Raw genomic sequence first — 19,139 nt, 5'->3', positions numbered from 1 at the left:
AGCTCAGCCTCGCCCTGTGTGCAGAATGTGACCCCACTGGTATCTGAGTATCAGAGACCATCACTTTCATTTCTCTCTCCTGCTGCCAGTGATGGCGTCTGCTGATCTGAGACAGGAGCTGGACTGTTCCATCTGTCTGAGCATTTATACAGATCCTGTAACCCTGAGATGTGGCCACAACTTCTGCCGGGTCTGTATTGATCGTGTGCTGGATACACAGAAGGGGTCTGGAGTTTATACTTGTCCTGAATGCAGAGCAGAGTGTCAGGAGCGTCCTGCACTAATACGGAACATAACTCTGTGTAACATAGTGAGGAGTTTCCTGTCTACTCGACCAGATCAGGAGGAGACTGGGATCTTCTGCACTTACTGTATTCACTCTCCTGTACCTGCTGCTAAATCCTGTCTGATGTGTGAGGCTTCTCTGTGTGATAAACACCTGAGAGTACACAGCAAGTCTGAAGAAACAAGAAAAATGTCCGCACAGACCACTCTATAGAAGATTATCCTTCCCTTATTCCATATGAATAATCATAAATTCAATACGTAACTATTTTGGATGGAGGTGCTCCCAGGAATATAATATAACCATAAAATGAACAAAAGAAGCAAAGTATTCCTATATCGGGGCACTCACGGATTAATCGTGATGTACTCAAGTGACCAAACAATTAATAAAACATAACTTTTATTACGTCCTTAAATAATAAAAAAACAAAAGCAAAATATATTACTAAATATATAAAATAAGTGTTCTCTAGTAATAATTATTGTGTGGTAATCTTATAAATGTGCTATGTAACCACTATGGGCATATTCATTCCACACAATATAGTTTAATGTAGAATATCTCACCAGTAAACGTCTCGTACCATGATTGAAACCTATGTGAAATGGATATTGGTGATTTACTGAAGAGACTGGTGCCAGACAGCACTCAATCAATTCACTATAATCCAATTACCTCAATATATGATTGTTCTATTATTAGAGCTCTACACTCTCACAGTCTTCTGGTATAACCACAGTCTCCTAATTAGGATTTATGTTTATTAGAATAGAATACCCCTTAATTTAATTCTCTGTTGATATGGTTTCCCCATGTAATTTTGCCATATTGTTATAATGGATTTGGCAATAGTGAATGAATACACTGACAGGTACATTCTATTGGCTCATAACAGTGTCAATCATGAATTTGAATGGATTATTTGAGAATAGCATCCTATTGGTCTAAACACATGTCAATCATGGATTCCCATAATAATTGGAGGAAGTGCAGGATATAGTGAGCAGTAACCGAGTGGTCGGGTTGCTCCTTTGATAAAGCAGATCATGCGAAACGCGCGTCAGATCATACGGGCACGCGATGCATAGCGTGACCTGGGTTTTTTAATTATGTGTTTCTCATTGTAATATGTTGTTTATGTTGAATACCGAGTAATACGATTAAATTAAAGAGTTATCACAAGCCGCCAGACAGAGCGGTGGGTAAGGAGACTGTTCGTGTACTAACATATCACGGAAGTCTTAAGCTCCCTAATGAGAGCAGTGATTATTCATTAAGTACTAACACATCACGGAAATCTAGAGCTCCCTAATGAGAGCAGTGAATATTGACACAATAACCAGAACGTAATATGTTACTATGTTGCCAGTAAAGAACTACTAGATTAAGCAGCAAAACACTGTTAATGTTCTAATACATTACGGAGGTGCAGAGCTCATTAATGAGAGCAGTGAATATTTATTAGATAATCATTAGCCGCTAGATAGAGCGGTGGGTTAGGAGACAGCTTAAATACAAACAGATCACGGAGGTGTAAAAGCTCCCTAATGAGAGCAGTGATTATTCATTAAGTAGACAGAACCTAATATGCTACTATGTTGCAAGTAAAGAACTGCCAGATAGAGCAGCTGATCAGGACACTGTTTATGTTCTAATAGACTACAGAGGTGCAGAGGTCAGTAATAAGAACAGTGAATATTCATGAGAGAATCTAAACGGACAATATTACTGTGTTGTGAGTTAAGCTATTAAATCAAATTACTCTTGTGTATCACAGCTTAAATTACTCTAACACCCTTTAGGTGCCACAATACAGCACTGTGGTATATTAGGAGACTGTGGCTATACCAGAAGATTGTGAGAGTGTAGAGCTCTAATAATAGAACAATCATATATTGAGGTAATTGGATTATAGTGAATTGATTGAGTGCTGTCTGGCACCAGTCTCTTCAGTAAATCACCAATATCCATTTCACATAGGTTTCAATCATGGTACGAGACGTTTACTGGTGAGATATTCTACATTAAACTATATTGTGTGGAATGAATATGCCCATAGTGGTTACATAGCACATTTATAAGATTACCACACAATAATTATTACTAGAGAACACTTATTTTATATATTTAGTAATATATTTCGCTTTTGTTTTTTTATTATTTAAGGACGTAATAAAAGTTATGTTTTATTAATTGTTTGATCACTTGAGTACATCACGATTAATCCGTGAGTGCCCCGATATAGGAATACTTTGCTTCTTTTGTTAATTTATGAGTACACAGCAAGTCAGCAGAACACGTCTTATGTGATCCCAGCACTTCCCTGGGGAACAGGAAATGCTCAGTCCATAAGGAGATCTTCAGATATTACTGCCCTGAGGACGCTGCCTGTATCTGTGTGTCCTGCTGTCTGATTGGGGAACACAGAGGACATCAGATGGAGCCGCTGGATGAGGCCTCTGAGAAGAAGAAGGAGAAGCTGAGAGATGTTCTGCAGAAACTGAGCACAAAGAGAGCGGAGGCTGAGAAAAGAGTCCAGAGTCTGCAGGAGCGCAGGAGAGAAGATCAGAGAAAAGCAGCTGGTGTAACAGAGACAGTCACTGCCCTGTTTAGAGACATCAGGAGACAGCTGGAAGACCTGGAGAAGAGAGTCCTGAGTGATATCTCCAGGCAGGAACAGCGCGTTTCACTCTCAGTCTCTGATCTGATCCAGCAGCTGGAAATAAAGAAGGACGAGCTGTCCAGGAAGATGCGTCACATTGAGGAGCTGTGTAACATGTCTGATCCAGTGACTGTCTTACAGGAACCAGACACAGGTGACTTGTGTGATACTGAGGACACAGAGAGACATGATAACCAGGTCCATGGTGCAGGAGATCTGGACGTGGGTCTCATCTCAGGGACATTACACACATTATCTGATATAATAACAGGTATAAATACAGGGATCTATGTGCAGGAAGCTACAGACCTATTACTGGATGTAACCACAGCTGGTAATAATATACAGATATCAGGTGACAGGAAAACTGCATCAGGGTCAGATATAAACCAGAATCACCCAGTAACACCAGAGAGATTTCTGTGTCCTCAGGTAATAAGCACCAGGAGATTCTCCTCAGGGCGACATTACTGGGAAGTGGATGTCAGTAAGACAGTGTGGTGGAAGGTGGGGATGTGTTATCCCAGTATAGACAGGACAGGAGATCAGTCAGTCATAGGATATAATAACAAGTCCTGGTGTGTGTGTAGGAATAATAATCAGTACTCAGTGATACATGACAGGACAGAGATCTGGTTACCTGACAATATCCCCTGTGACAGAGTGAGGATATACCTGGATTATGAGGCAGGACAGCTGTCCTTTTATTCTCTGTGTGACCCCATCAGACACTTACACACCTACACTGCCGCCCTCACTGAGCCCCTTCATGCTGCATTATGGGTAGTGGATGGTTCTATAACTATATCTGGGGGAGTCAGGAGAAATCCCCGTGAGAAATTTGCTCAGAGACTGGTGACATCACAGGGAGGGGGGAATCTGACTGGTGGGATACTCAGCCAATAGAATGAGGCAGTGGGTAGAGCCATAGCTAGCTCCTCACTCTGTGTAACCACATGACCAGTGTGTCTAGTGTAGTGTTGACCATCGATGGCTCCACTGACCATCGATGGTTGCTAAACCATCTATGGTTGATGGCCAACCCTAGTTTGGAGTTGTTACCATGTTGGTGTGTTAGGAACTTTCATTATAAATATCTAATTTTGTGGGATTACTCCACCTCTGACTCACTGACAGCTGTGATTGGCTGCAATATCTGTATGTCAGCCAGTGTGCACCCTATCACTGCAGTCACTTGCTCCTATTGGCTGTCATGTATAATGGGATGATGATGTCTCTGTATAGCTTTTTCTACTGGGAATTGTAGTTTAATAAAAGTATGGTTGGACTACAACTCCAAGTATGCCTTATTACTTTGCTGTATATTGTAATTTGCAGAATCCATAATTATAATAATTATTGTTTTCTCATTATGTTATTACTAATATTATTATTACACATTGCTGTGGCAGCGCTGTACACTGGGGGAAACAGGGTGCATATAACACATGCAGAATAATACAGACATGTACAGTAAGTGTATGGAGGGTAAGTGATCCCCAAGTGCCCCATCAGTGTGTTTATACATCAGGGTCCCCTCTGCTGTCTGAGAAGCTGAGAACAATGTATGAATATTATCTATCACTGTAACTGCTGTGCTCCCTCCATTGTATGCTGGGTATGTGCCCTGTCCTGTACAAGGCCGCCATCACAGACCGAGGGGCTTAGGGGAGGGGCGTGACAATGGTGGGGGCGTGTCCTTGTCCCAGGTCAGATGATACTTACAGGGGAGAATGCAGGAGGCTGGGGATGGACTAGCGTGTATTAGTGTGTAACGCCCACTCCATACTGGCCACACCCCTCCATGGGCTGACAACACCCACCAAGCGCTCAGCAAGGTGTACTCCTTCTCTATAGAGGTGCATTATGTTATAGTATAGCTTAGTATAGTATAGTATAGTATAGTATAGAGTTTCAATTAAATGAACATTTACATTTTTCTCCAACAATGACCATATCTCCCAACATTTGTAGATAGGCAGTTGGGACATGCGTATGTTGAAAAGTGGGTGTGGCTTGCCCAACAAGTGGGCGTGGCATGATGGATTGCCCCATCTACATCACTAGGGGGCGTGCCCAGCACTCTCCGAGATGCTGGGCTGCCCCCGGGCTTCCCCCCTCCACTATGTATAGATGTATAAAGATGTATATAGAGCAGCAGTATGTCCTCCCCCAACTTCCCTCCCACCGCAGGACACTGTGACCCATGGGTGGGACAGCGGGACAGATCTATAAAAACGGGACTGTCCCGCTGAATGTGGGACAGTTAGGAAATATGCAATAACACTTGGTATTTCCCATATGGGGTCATAGAGACACCGTCTCTGCACTCACAGCAAAGATATACCCACCCAGCTATAACTGGGGAGGGGGTCCCAGGACCCCAGGTATAATAATATTTAGGATGATTGCTCAGGTAGATTGATCCTATAATTAGAGGGAAGTCGGCGCTGAGGAAGAGATAGGCGCTGTCATCCGGGTGTAAGACCCTAAATACTGAGTCTGAGCCATTATCTGGGGATTAGGGGTCAGTTCAATTAGAAATTATTTAGCAAAAGTGACCTCGCAGCATAAACCTGGTGCACATTGTGGCTTATTTCTACAATGTTCGCGTCCGACAACAGCGAGATCCAATAAGAAATGCCAATACATGGGCATCCTGGCAATGTCGCACAATCTTTGTATAAAACATGACCTGGGAGACGGGCATGAGAGAGCGAGGAAATCATCCTGTGCCCCAAAATGTGGCATCTAAGACAGCAGGACATACAGACAGCAGGACATAGACGGCAGGACATAGAGACAGCAGAGACGGCAGCACATATAGAGGGCAGGGCACACAGACAGCAAGACATAAACGGAGTCACATGGACAATTATTACATCTGTAATTCATGCTGTATACTGTGATGTAATGTGTATATTCTCTGATGAATACAGAAATGACAAATATATATGGTGGAGAAATGACAGCCAGCAAGTGTCAGCACATTACAGTCTCTCCTGTATTTGGGGTATATTATATTAAAAGTGATCAATGTGATTTTTCAGTGTTTTTATACAAGTTTGTAAAATTGTGAAGAAACACCTGTAACTCCCATCTGCAAGTTCAAACACCCATTTCCCATCAATACACCTGTATGTACATGTTATATGATTCAACGTTTAGGCTCATTTGGTACAAGGCTCCCAAGTGAGCTGAAACGCGTCAACATTAATTCCACTTATTGCCCACCCCTAATCTAAGCCATCGCTGTTATACAGAGGTACGTCTATATAACCCTTATTAGAACATTTACATCTATTATCTTGTTTAGCTTTCATTTGCTGCCTCTAGGATTCTGTATGTTTTCCTATGTTTGTATTCGGTGTTTGGATTCCTGCTATGAGAATACATGTAATAAATGTTGGACTATTTGGTCTGTGAGTCCTGGACTGATTTGTGGCTGAATAACATGACTTACATCGGTGTGATGAGGTGTTACATGTACAGACACCTTTATGTGATCTCCCTGCACATTGTCCTGTGAGTAACCGTACACAGCGCTTCTGTTCTATGTCACATTATCACATCCGGTGGGGAAACATCCAAATACACCGTTATGTGTACAAGACACGGAGCTCATTCTGTGAGTGGGGTACGCTCCTTTTATGGTGTTGGTTGTACCCAGAATTTTGGGATATAATTACCCGACTTCTTAATAACAAGAGTCTGATATTTGGGCCAATTTACTTATATGTATTATTTATTCTTTTATCCATCATTCAAATCGTGAAGGGAGACAAGACAGGTAATCACGTCTGAGACACATAAGAAGATCTCTGAGGGGATTTACTCTGACACAAGGGACGTATATGTCTGATTATATATATATCATTGTTTAAGCACCTGTGTGTATATCCCTTTTCCACCTTCCTTCTTACATTACTGTAGCTATGTACTAATGGCACAATGCTGGAGATGTCACAGAAATCTCCTACAGAATGGTAATTAGCGCTGCAGGTCGCTGTCCCCTGTGCGCCAAACTCTGAAAAGCGCAGTTTGGCCCCATTAGTGTACATTGTCCTCATATGGTATAAACCGCTTTACTCCTATGGCGGCTTACAGGCAGGAGAGAGGTCTCCCAATCTCTCACCCGCAGCCTTCTACAGAACGCCGGGGTTATAACTCACAGGGACACCGGTGACCACAACTACTACCCTATGACTTTCCCTTAGTACATATTGGGGATATTATCAATAAAAATGAAAATATCTGCCGCAAAATGGATAATTAATAATCACAGCAGTTCCGCGCTTATTAATACATAGACCCCTATATCTGAATTAATTGTAAATATTCAGAGAGATAAGGTAAGTTACACGTGGCGCTATATGCACTAATGAGACGCTGCTTTCTACCTATGCGCAATTCCTACAAATATAATATGGAGATAGGAGGCGCTGTCTCATTTAGTGAACAAGTCTCTGAGGTAAAAGTAATAACAATTTTAATATATTCAAAGTTTCAAACATATACAACATATATTAAAAAATTAAGAAATTACAATTCAAATAACACAGACCAGCATACTGTACCTATGGAGCACTGACTGATATGAGGATTCACAAGTAGCTGATTAATAATCAATAAATACTTATATGTGTATGTATGTATGTATGTGTGTGTATGTATGTGTGTGTATGTATGTATGTGTGTGTATGTATTTGTGTGTATGTATGTATGTGTTTGTAAGTGTGTGTATGTGTGTGTATGTATGTGTATGTATATGTATGCATGTGTGTGTATGTATGTATGTATGTGTATGTATGTGTATGTATGTGTGTGTATGTATGTGTGTATGTATGTATGTGTATGTATGTGTGTGTATGTGTATGTATGTGTGTGTATGTATGTATGTATGTGTATGTATGTGTGTGTATGTGTATGTATGTGTGTGTATGTATGTGTGTATGTATGTATGTGTGTATGTGTGTGTGTATGTATGTATGTATGTATGTGTGTGTGTATGTATGTGTGTATGTATGTATGTATATGTGTGTGTGTATGTATGTGTGTGTGTGTCACACTCACTTGAACAAATTCAGTCTAAAAAAACCTATAGTAGAATTGTATAGATAAATGGGGTGTGGTATGAATTACCGCTGGCGTGAGCCCGTCGGTTCAAATCCCAACACCAGCATGCCGAAGAGCGCAAATCCCAAAGGAGGTAAGTAACCTATCTAACCATCCCCTCTGCCCCCCCCTAACCTTCCCCCTAGTGCCTAACCCTAACCTCCCCCCTAGTGCCTAACCCTAACCTCCCCCCTAGTGCCTAACTCTAACCTCCCCCCTAGTGCCTAACCCTAACCTTCCCCCCCTAGTGTCTAACCGTAAGCTCCCCCCAGGGGTGCCTAAACCAAACCCTGCCTCCCCGCACCCTAAACCTAACCCTCCCAGGGGGGTGCCTAAACCTAACCCCCCTACCCTTAGCCTGACCCTAACCCTCCCGTGGGGGTGCGTAACCCCAAGTCCCCCTGGGAGTCCCTAAACCATCCCTCTCCCCGCAGCTGTCCGCTCGCGACGCCCAGCTTACCTTTGTTCGGTATGCCGGGCGTAGGGATTTCGACACCTATCATTAGTCCCCTGCCAGGATTTCCAAGTTGGGAAGTCGGCGGTCAGCATTTAGACCGTCGGCTTCTTGACTACCTCCCGATAAAAGGAATTATCTCACCATGGGTAGGGGGAACAATGTCACAATGATGTCTATGTATCTGTGTATTAATGGCTTACAGTATGTTCTCAAAATCCGGTTGAACTGTTTGTAGTGCACGAGTATCTGATGATTATAGTTTGTTCCCAATGTCCAGAGGGACTGTATAAGGTGCACAGATGTCCGGTAATAATATAATGCTGCTACTGTGACAATAAAGATGTTATTCTGTGCTCAGTACAGCTCACTATGATCTGCGGTTATACAGGCTGTAATAACCCGATATATTGTTGCAGCCGGCAATTAGAGTACTATGATGTGCGCTGTTAGGGTGAGCGGATACACCCGTAATATTTATCAGATGACAGTGCTATGCTGTTATTGGGGTACAGCGCTGACATTGGAGGAGCTGATGAAATAATTACATATATAGGGCCTGATGTAATAACTCGTTACCAGTGGCGGCTTCTTACCTGTCTGGCCTGGGGTCTGCAGTGCACAGGGGATCTATACACCACCATTGTCTCTCTCCTCCATTGCCATCCCGGTGATTGGCAGGTGATGTCACCGGGAGTTGGGGCTTATGTCCTGTGACTGCGGGGCATGGCCCAAATAAGGGGGAGTGGCTTAAGCCCGGAGCTGCTGCTACATTAGCAGACAGGCAGGCTTTTAAGGGCTACATTAGCTGCAGCCCCTGTGAGCCAGAGAGGGCTGCGTTATATAGCAGGGGAGTGGTTTCCCATGGGAAGCCGTCTCTCTGCTGTTGCAGTCGGGACTGGCAGTCCCCAGAGAAGAAAACATCACCCCGCGGGACTGACTGTCTGGCTGTGATCATCAGGGAGAGCTTCCAATGAGAAGTAATTACCACTGCTGCTAGCCTAGGCAGCCACTGTGAGTGGTGGATTTACTGCGGGGGGCTTTAGCCCCACAGCCCATAGGTAAAATCCGCCACTGCTCCGCCACTGCTTGTTACTAATCTTAAATGGTGCTCCAACCAATCAGCTCCTATCACTTTACAGGCTGTATTTGAAAAATGACAAGTAGGAGCTGATTGGTTGGTGGTTTATCATTCACAATTTTATCTCTCTCCAAGCTTTCATGAATATCCCCCCCACCCGTGGAGAGATATAAAGCACCAACCGATGAGCTCCTGTCATTTTCCAAGCACAGCCTGTAACATGACAGTTTCAGTAGGAGCTCCTTGGTTGGTACTTTATCTCTCGCCAAGCTTTGATACCTCTCCCCCATAAGATGAATGGGTAGATGGATATACCAGAGGCCGGTACTCATGTGCGCCCTACCTCTGCAAGCATTGGACCGGCAAAGGGGGTGAGCCGCTGACTGGATGCTGAACCTAACCTTCCCCAAACCCTAATACGTACCATCGGGATGCTGGCGGTCGGGATTCTGGAGTCGAGATTCTGAGAACCGGCATCCCGACCACCGGGGTGGTGACTACAGATGATTAACAGTGGGTCTGTAGCGGTGGCCGGTGTTATAACTTGAGATGACCCTCACCCTATCACTCCATCAGTAAGGTAGGGTGGCCTGTGTTATAACATGAGATGACCCTCATCCTATCACTCCATCAGTAAGGTAAGCTGGCCTGTGTTATAACATGAGATGACCCTCACCCTAACACTCCATCAGTAAGGTAGGCTGGCCGGTGTTATAACATGAGATGACCCTCACCCTATCACTCCATCGGTAAGGTAGACTGGCCAGTGTTATAACATGAGATGACCCTCACCCTATCACTCCATTGGTAAGGTAGACTGGCCAGTGTTATAACATGAGATGACCCTCACCCTATCACTCCATTGGTAAGGTAGGCTGGCCTGTGTTATAACATGAGATGACCCTCACCCTATCACTCCATCGGTAAGGTAGGCTGGCCTGTGTTATTTGAATTGCATTTTGTTTATTATTAATGTATCGCTATTACTTTTACCTCAGAGACTTGGTCACTAATTGAGACAGCGCTTCCTATCTCCATATTCTAAAAAAATATTCAGCTGTGTGGTTGAATATTTGATGTTCAATCCAGTAGCAGACCCCATGCCAACATTTAAGGGGAGGGTGCAGTGATTCTGATAAAAGAAGTCCCAGTTCTGTACTTCTAATCACGCCTGGTGAACGGTCAGGCCTCGCTAGGCCCAGAATATCCAACCCTGTCCCCTATGCTTGTCACCTCTCACCCTACAGCACTGCTCAAAGGTGGAACTATCCACTAATAGAAAGGGGTACAGTGGCTGTGCCTGCATCCTCTGCTGTGTGCTCCAGAGCAACTGCACCCCTCGCAACTATGGTAGTAAAGCCTTTGAGTTGTGCTGTTATATGAAGTCATTGTTTATTATGCAGACAAACTTCTCCACCTCCCCCTTTTATGCCATCAGACCCTCCGCCTGCCCCTTTTATGCCATCCCCCAAGTGCCCTTTTTATGATGTCAGACTCTCCACATGCCCCTTCTATGCCATCAGATTTTTTACATATAACTTTTATGCCATCATACCTTTTACATGCCCTTTTTATGCCATCAGACCTACCACATACACTTTTTATGCCATCAGACCCCTCCACAATTCACCCCCAATTTGTTGAGGAAACAAACTTAAAGAACATAATTTTTAAGTGATGCACTGGGGCATGTTTGCTAAGCAGTGATGACCCCTTTTTCATCAGAAACAGTGGGTATCACTTGTTTAGTGAATATTCAAAAATGAGTTTCCAATTATTGAATTCTCATGCGGTCCCGTTAGTAGCGCAGTTTACAGCATCCACATAGGAAGCTAAAGGGATCGTGGTGAGTGAAGGGATCGTGGCTTCTCATTGTTTTTGTGGAAAAGATGACGTTATAGCCACTCAGTACCTGCCGGAGATGGGAAGAGTGAACAGTCCACTCACTTGCTTCCCAACAGGATGTTGCTCATTACACCCCTCCCCAGCTCAGTTCATCTGGCCATAAGCACGAGAGACCAGAAAGAACAATTACTGGATGCCCATGGGTGTCACTCTCCTGCCACGGATCAGAATGGCTTCCAATACTAGTGACATCCATCCCCCTACATACAGGAGAAAGGAATGCCGATACATGCCAGTAGCCTGTGCTAGAGCAGTACTGCAGTGATACCTCCAGTTGTAGCATTGTGACCCTGCTGGGCCCTCCGCAGTGATTACTGCTAGATACAGGAGCTATGAGAGAGTATTAGGTAGTAATTATAACTCAGTTTCACACAGGGCACCCAGCATGGGATGATATAAACTCATGGTGGTAACATTGCACATTCCATGTTTTCAGCTACCTCCGGTACGTGCGCATTTTTATTTTAAAAAAGAAAATCTGGGAACAATTCATGAAGTCTACGGCCGGAGCATTACGTCACTATTAATGGGAAATAACTGAATGTCCGCACAGTTTATTCAAGCAGGAATAAACTGTATTATACAAATAACAGGCGGTTACAGAATCAGTCCTAACCTTACATCTCAGGCATACCTATATAGGGTTATAATCCAAAAACTTCAACATATCCCAACACACTCTATATTTATTCACTACAAACTACTTAGACTAATACATATTCATAACCTGTAATAACACATCACTCCAACTCCAAGCAGTCAACAGATAACAGCTTTTATAGGAGAATGCCTCAAATACGATCATCCACAAGAGCTCATTATGTAGAGCAGCCTGTCTGTGATTGGTCTCCAGCTTTTATTTTCCTTGGAAAATGTCAGTTGTCATCTTTTAGCTCATCACATATTACACTGTCCCTCCTTAGTGCAAATCTAGTTGTTCTCAACCTTGAGTATAGTCATCTTGTGGTTGAGAGTCCTTGGCAGACACCTGTGTGCTGACAATAACCGTTCAGTAGCTGCATCAGGAAAGACAACATGTGAGTATGTTGCAGAAATAAACCTGCTTGTTAACATTCCATAATGATTGCATCAACTAAATGTCAAACGGAATGCATCTATGTCTGTGTTTCTGATTCAAATCATATTTATAAATATATTATCTTATAATATAATGACATAAAAATTACTCACATATACCATTGTATATACCCATCTGTAATGTTCACTTTTGCATTGGTCTTTACTGTCCCCGGAATTGCCAGCTCCTCGAATTTGCTTTGGCTTGGTTCCAATTTCCCTTCAATAATGTATTTCTAGAGTTCCTGATAGGGGCCTATCTGTACTACTGCTGCATCCATCTCATTGGAAGCTGTGACCTGGCTCAGGGTCCGGATACAGGAATGTACTTCTGCCCATACTCGATTACAATATGTGGGGTGGCCATAGTGCAGCATAAGCCGCCTGAGGTTACTCCTGAGGACCCTGTTACTGATGAGAATGTGCACTGGACAAGGGAGTGAGAAAATGGTCAGCCCTGGAGAACGTGTGCTGTACACGGGAGTGAGAAGATGGTCAGCCCTGGAGAATGTGCGCTGAATATGGGAGTGAGAAGATGGTCAGCCCTGGAGAACGTGTGCTGTACATGGGAGTGAGAAGATGGTCAGCCCTGGAGAACATTTGCTGTACACGGGAGTGAGAAGATGGTCAGCCCTGGAGAACGTGTGCTGCACATGGGAGTGAGAAGACGGTCAGCCCTGGAGAACGTGTGCTGTACACGGGAGTGAGAAGATGGTCAGCCCTGTAGAACATGTGTTGCATGCGGGAGTGAGAAGATGGTCAGCCCTGGAGAACATGCGCTGCACATGGGACTGAGGAGATGGTCAGCCCTGGAGAACATGCGATGCACACAGGACTGAGGAGATATTCAGCCCTGGAGAACGTGCACTGCACACGGGAGTGAGAAGATGGTCAGCCCTGGAGAACACGTGCTACACATGTGAGTGAGAAGATGGTCAGCCCTGGAAAACACGCGCTACACATGTGAGTGATACGATGGTCAGCCCTGGAAAACACGCGCTACACACGGGAGTAAGAAGATGGTCAGCCCTGGAGAACATGCGCTGCATGCGGGAGTGAAAAGATGGTCAGCCCTGTAGAACGTGCGCTGCATGCGGGAGTGAGAAGATGGTCAGCCCTGGAGAATGTGTGCTGCATGTGGGAGTGAGAAGATGGTCAGTCCTGGAGAATGTGCGCTGCATGCGGGAGTGAGAAGATGGTCAGCCCGGAGAATGTGCGCTGCATGCGGGAGTGAGAAGATGGTTAGCCCTGGAGAATGTGCGCTGCATGTGGGAGTGAGAAGATGGTTAGCCCTGGAGAATGTGCGCTGCATGCGGGAGTGAGAAGATGGTCAGCCCTGGAGAACGTGCGCTGCACACGGGAGTGAGAAGATGGTCAGCCCTGGAGAACATGCGCTGCACACGGGAGTGAGAAGACGGTCAGTCCTGGAGAATGTGCTGGTTGATAATCTAGTAGCGCACCTGTGAAATTTATAGCTGCTTCTGTTGTCACTACTCGAAATAGTGTACAAAGTGGTTAATGCAAGAAGCGCTTTTTTTTTTTTTTTGGATTCGTATGTACTAATTACTATTGATACCTGCTGGTACACAGAAAGATGAATAAATAAATAATCAAACTGCAAACCAAACGAACAAATAAAAAGGAGGTATGTAAATACTTAAATAAAATGAAAAAGAAGAAAAGAGGATGAGTTACTTTGAATAGAAATGAAGATAAAATAAAATAAAAATAAAAATAAAATCAAACAACAAAAACGAAATGTGGCTAGTGCAAAATTAAATGAAATTGATAAAGTACCAGTGATATTTAAGCATAAATGTTTACACTCCTTTTGCGGGAATGATAGGTGCCCGCTGCTTTGGTGCAGTGCAAACGGGTAACTGTCCCTATCTTACCCTAAAAGCGGCGTTGTCCTTTGTTGCTGGTGAACATGTGCTGCTTGATGCTGTACTCGCTCCCACTCTGCTGTCAGCAGACTGTACCCAGTCTGTTAGCGGGGGTTGCAGCTCAGCATGCAGCGATCTCCGCTGTGCCTCCGGCAATCTTTCCGGCCTCTGGCTCTATTGATGAAAGGTGGTTGGTGGCTGGTGTAGTGGTCTGGGCTCCAACATGTTTCGTCCACAATGGACTTTTTCAAGAAGTGATTTCTTTTTAAACCTGTAGTGGAGATTTAAAAAAATATATATTATTTTCCAGGTCTCGAACCCGGGACAAGCACTGTTGCAAGGCGATCACCTAACCTCTAGCCCACATGCCAGCCATATCAAGAACTGCACGCATTGTGTATGTGATGTGATGTCTGCAAATTACAGCAGGCTATGTATACAATGTCAATAACGTGCTCATCCTTGTGCACTTCACCCACCCACTGCTGTTTTTAATAATAAAAACATGTGTCTTGCTTTCAGAATATTATACTAGTACATATATACACTTTACCCCACCATTAGAGAATAATTCATCCCATCTCAATGAAAGCTGCGCGTGCATCTCATTAATGTATAGTATCGGTTATACCATCATAAGAACACGCAATTACACTACTGTACAGTATTAAGTGATATTAAAAAGATTGGTTGTGCAAACATGCAATATGCAAATACACTGTGTGAATGTGATATCCATCCAATTTAACATTATGGTATTCAGTACAAATTACATCAGTGGAGCAGTCGCCACCCAGCACTTAAGCGGTGTATTACATGCCGTAGCGTATCTTTCGTTGGAGAATACCATGGTACGCCAAAGTACAGCCAACAGGTAACGTCCAATGGCGCGACACAGAGGCCTGAATGGCACGCTATGAGCAAGAAAACTAGCTGGGCCCATCTGTATACCCCAATATTTACCATACAGTGCCCAGCATGCACACCCCATACCCACACAGTGCCCAGCATGCACACCCTATACACACAAACTGACAGTGCCCAGCATACAGCCCCCATACAGCACCACCATGCACCAACCACACCCATAGTACCAGACACACACATAACAGTACAGTAATACTTTCCTATTCTATACCTGTAGCACAGCCACACAGCATCCGTCATGGTAAGGCAGGGGTGGGGAACTTTTTTCTGCTGAGGGCCATTTTGATATATATTACATTATTAGAGGGCCTGGTCTAGGCCATGCCCCCTCCGTGTGATGTCACATGGGGGTGTGGCCACAATCGCCGGCAATTACAGCAATGCAGAAGCATCCTGAGGATGCTCCGGGTAGCTGTAAGGGCAGCGGTGTGGCCATCTGAAACATCCTAAGGACGCTCCAGGTGGCACTGCTGCATAGATTCTGGCTGCAGGGTGGCCCCCCGGGCAGGAGGTTCCCCATCCCTGTGGTAAGGTATATTTCCCCTTCTGTATTTGTAACTGGAAGTGACATGAAGTGAGGGCGGAAGTGCAGTTCTCTGCCCACACAGCTCACTAAAATAATAAACTTGTTCGCTCACCATGCTTCGGGCTCGGGGGCTCCATGCGCTCACCACAAGATTATATTCCCCCTCTATGCCCACTTGGATGGTAAGGAATGATGTTGGACAGTAACTGATGACCAGGCCCGCCAAGAGCTGTGGCGAGCCCCGGTAATAGGGGGCGTGGCCTAATCGTGGCCTAACCGCCCCCTTGCAAAAAAAAAAAAAGATTTGCAGTGCCACGAAGCGGCGCTGCGCGCTGGGGAGGGGGGGGCGCTCTGAGCCCCCTCAGCCAGGCGCAAAGCCAGGGAGGGCGCGATCAGTGTGATCGCTCCCCCGCACAGGCATAGGAGACTGCTCATGGCTGCTGCTCAGCAGCCATGAGCAGTCTACAACTGCAGCTCAGCACATGCTGTGTGCTGGGCTGCTGTGAGAGGGGCCTCTCTCGGCGCCCCTGCTGATGACGTCAGGGTACAGATTCTGAAGGGGATCTAGCTGTAACCCATCTTTTGTCATAGCCCTGTGTCCAGCAGCAGAGAGCAGGGATAACTAGAGGAGAGGGTAATTACTGTCCTCACTGCAGAAGGGTGGCGGCCATGTTGTCGAAGCTCTATAATTCCGGATACTTCTCTTTCATATGCTCTCCACCTGGTGGCCATTCACCTCCTTCCTTCCACCACCGCTGATGTCCATTTTCCCCCTGCACAACCTCCCCCCCACCACCACCATTTCCACTGATGTTTGCCTGCCCCCGCACCCCCCACTGCAGGGAGCTGCAGCTGCGTTCTGTTCTTTGCTGCCTACCACGCCCGCTTGCCCGCTCCACAGCAGCCCACAGAGGACAAGCAAGATGCCGGGGATAGGGAGCAGACTGGGGAGCTGGGGCAGTGATGTGTCCTGACTCATGATTAGCTGCAGCCGCGGTTCCCCCGCCTGTAATTGCTGGAGCCCTGTCAGGCAGCTGATGATCTTCTGGCTGGCCATTATGGAACGCGCTCCCCCGTTGGTAATTGTGCGTCTGCTGTCCTGGCTGGTTGGGGGGGACTGAGTTCCCCCTCCTGCAACATCGCTGGAGTCCGATCCTGCACCCTCCGCCAAACACCCCCGGCCGCCGCATCCTCTCCTCCCCTCCATCACTATCTCACTGCGGTGCCCCGGAGCTCTCAGTTCTGGGGCTCTGCAGTGCAGACACAGCAGGGAGGGGTCTTAATAGATCCCTCTGCTGTGGCTGACATGTATATCTTCACAGACTGCCATATAAACAGCAGCATGTGAAGACTATCGGAAGTTGTACACTACCTCAGGGTGGCGAATAACTTCTCTGTCAAGTTCCGAAAAAAAAGCTTTTTCGGAACATGATGAATTTCATAATTTCTAGATCCTCATACTAAAGTATAGGGACTATATAGTACTAAAGTATGGGGACTGTATAGTACTAAAGTATGGGGACTATATATTACTAAAGTATGGGGACTGTATAGTACTAAAGTATGGGGACTGTGTAGTACTAAAGTATGGGTACTGTATAGTACTAAAGTATGGGGACTATAGTACTAAAGTATAGGGACTATATAGTACTAAAGTATGGGGACTGTATAGTACTAAAGTATGGGGACTATATAGTACTAAAGTATGGGTACTGTATAGTACTAAAGTATGGGGACTGTATAGTACTAAAGTATGGGGACTGTATAGTACTAAAGTATGGGGACTGTGTAGTACTAAAGTATGGGGACTGTATAGTACTAAAGTATGGGGACTGTATAATACTAAAGTATGGGGACTATATAGTACTAAAGTATGGGGACTATATAGTACTAAAGTATGGGGACTGTATAGTACTAAAGTATGGGGACTATATAGTACTAAAGTATGGGGACTGTATAGTACTAAAGTATGGGGACTGTATAGTACTAAAGTATGGGGACTATATAGTACTAAAGTATGGGGACTGTATAGTACTAAAGTATGGGGACTGTATAATACTAAAGTATGGGGACTGTTTAGTACTAAAGTATGGGGACTATATAGTACTAAAGTATGGGGACTGTATAGTACTAAAGTATGGGGACAGTATAGTACTAAAGTTTGGGGACTGTATAGTACTAAAGTATGGAGACTATATGGTACTAAAGTATGGGGACTGTATAGTACTAAAGTATGGGGACTGTATAGTACTAAAGTATGGGGACTATATAGTACTAAAGTATGGGGACTGTATAGTACTAAAGTATGGGGACTATGTAGTACTAAAGTATGGGGACTATATAGTACTAAAGTATGGGGACTGTATAGTACTAAAGTATGGGGACTATATAGTACTAAAGTATGGGGACTGTATAGTACTAAAGTAAGGGGACTGTATAGTACTAAAGTATGGGGACTGTATAGTACTAAAGTATGGGGACTGTATAGTACTATAGTATGGGGACTGTATAGTACTAAAGTATGGGGACTGTATAGTACTAAAGTATGGGGACTGTATAGTCAGTGGCGTCCCTCCCCGCGGTGACACCCGGTGCGGGGAGGGACACCTTGCACATCACAATCGCCGAAATGGGGGCGTGGTCTTCAGGAGGGGGTGTGTCGGGGGCGTGGCCTCACATATTGGACCTTCGGGAGGGGGCATGGCCTCACGGCGCTTACCCTGCCGTGGCCGCGGTAAAAAAATGTATGATACATTATGTATCAATGGCGTGGGGGGTGCAGGAGGTGCGGGCATGGACAGTGCCGGCTCCCTCACTGACAGGAGCCGAGCGCTGCACTTAATGCTATAGTGCAGCACCCGGCTCCCGTCACTGAAGGGGAGCCTGCACCTTGGTGTCACCCCTCGGCGGGTGACACCCGGGTGCGGGCCGCACCCCCCGCACCCACCTTGTGACGCCACTGTGTATAGTACTAAAGTATGGGGACTGTATAGTACTAAAGTATGGGGAGTGTGAAATTATCGATTCACAATTGTAACCAGGAGATATGTGTGATATCTTCTGCGTTATATGATTGATGAATGGGGCTGACACTTAAATTATACAAAATTAAGTGAAAATTGTATTTTTCACCTGCTTCTGCATAAATGAAGTGATGATGAATATGCCCCTTGAAGAGCTAATAAAGTTGTAGAAAAAAAAAATCTGGCCAATAACC

General features: G+C 44.9%; 1 pseudogene; it reads left to right on the top strand.

The window, feature by feature from the left end:
* Positions 1-91: 91 nt before the first annotated feature.
* On the top strand, positions 92-3,810 carry LOC148477186 (E3 ubiquitin/ISG15 ligase TRIM25-like; annotated as a pseudogene).
* The last annotated feature ends 15,329 nt before the right edge of the window (positions 3,811-19,139 follow it).

Source organism: Taudactylus pleione, unplaced genomic scaffold, assembly GCF_031769625.1.
Source record: "Taudactylus pleione unplaced genomic scaffold, aTauple2 ptg000738l, whole genome shotgun sequence".
Taxonomy (NCBI): domain Eukaryota; kingdom Metazoa; phylum Chordata; class Amphibia; order Anura; family Myobatrachidae; genus Taudactylus; species Taudactylus pleione.
The sequence above is the reverse complement of the archived record's forward strand: the minus strand, read 5'-3'. Positions and strand labels throughout refer to the sequence as shown.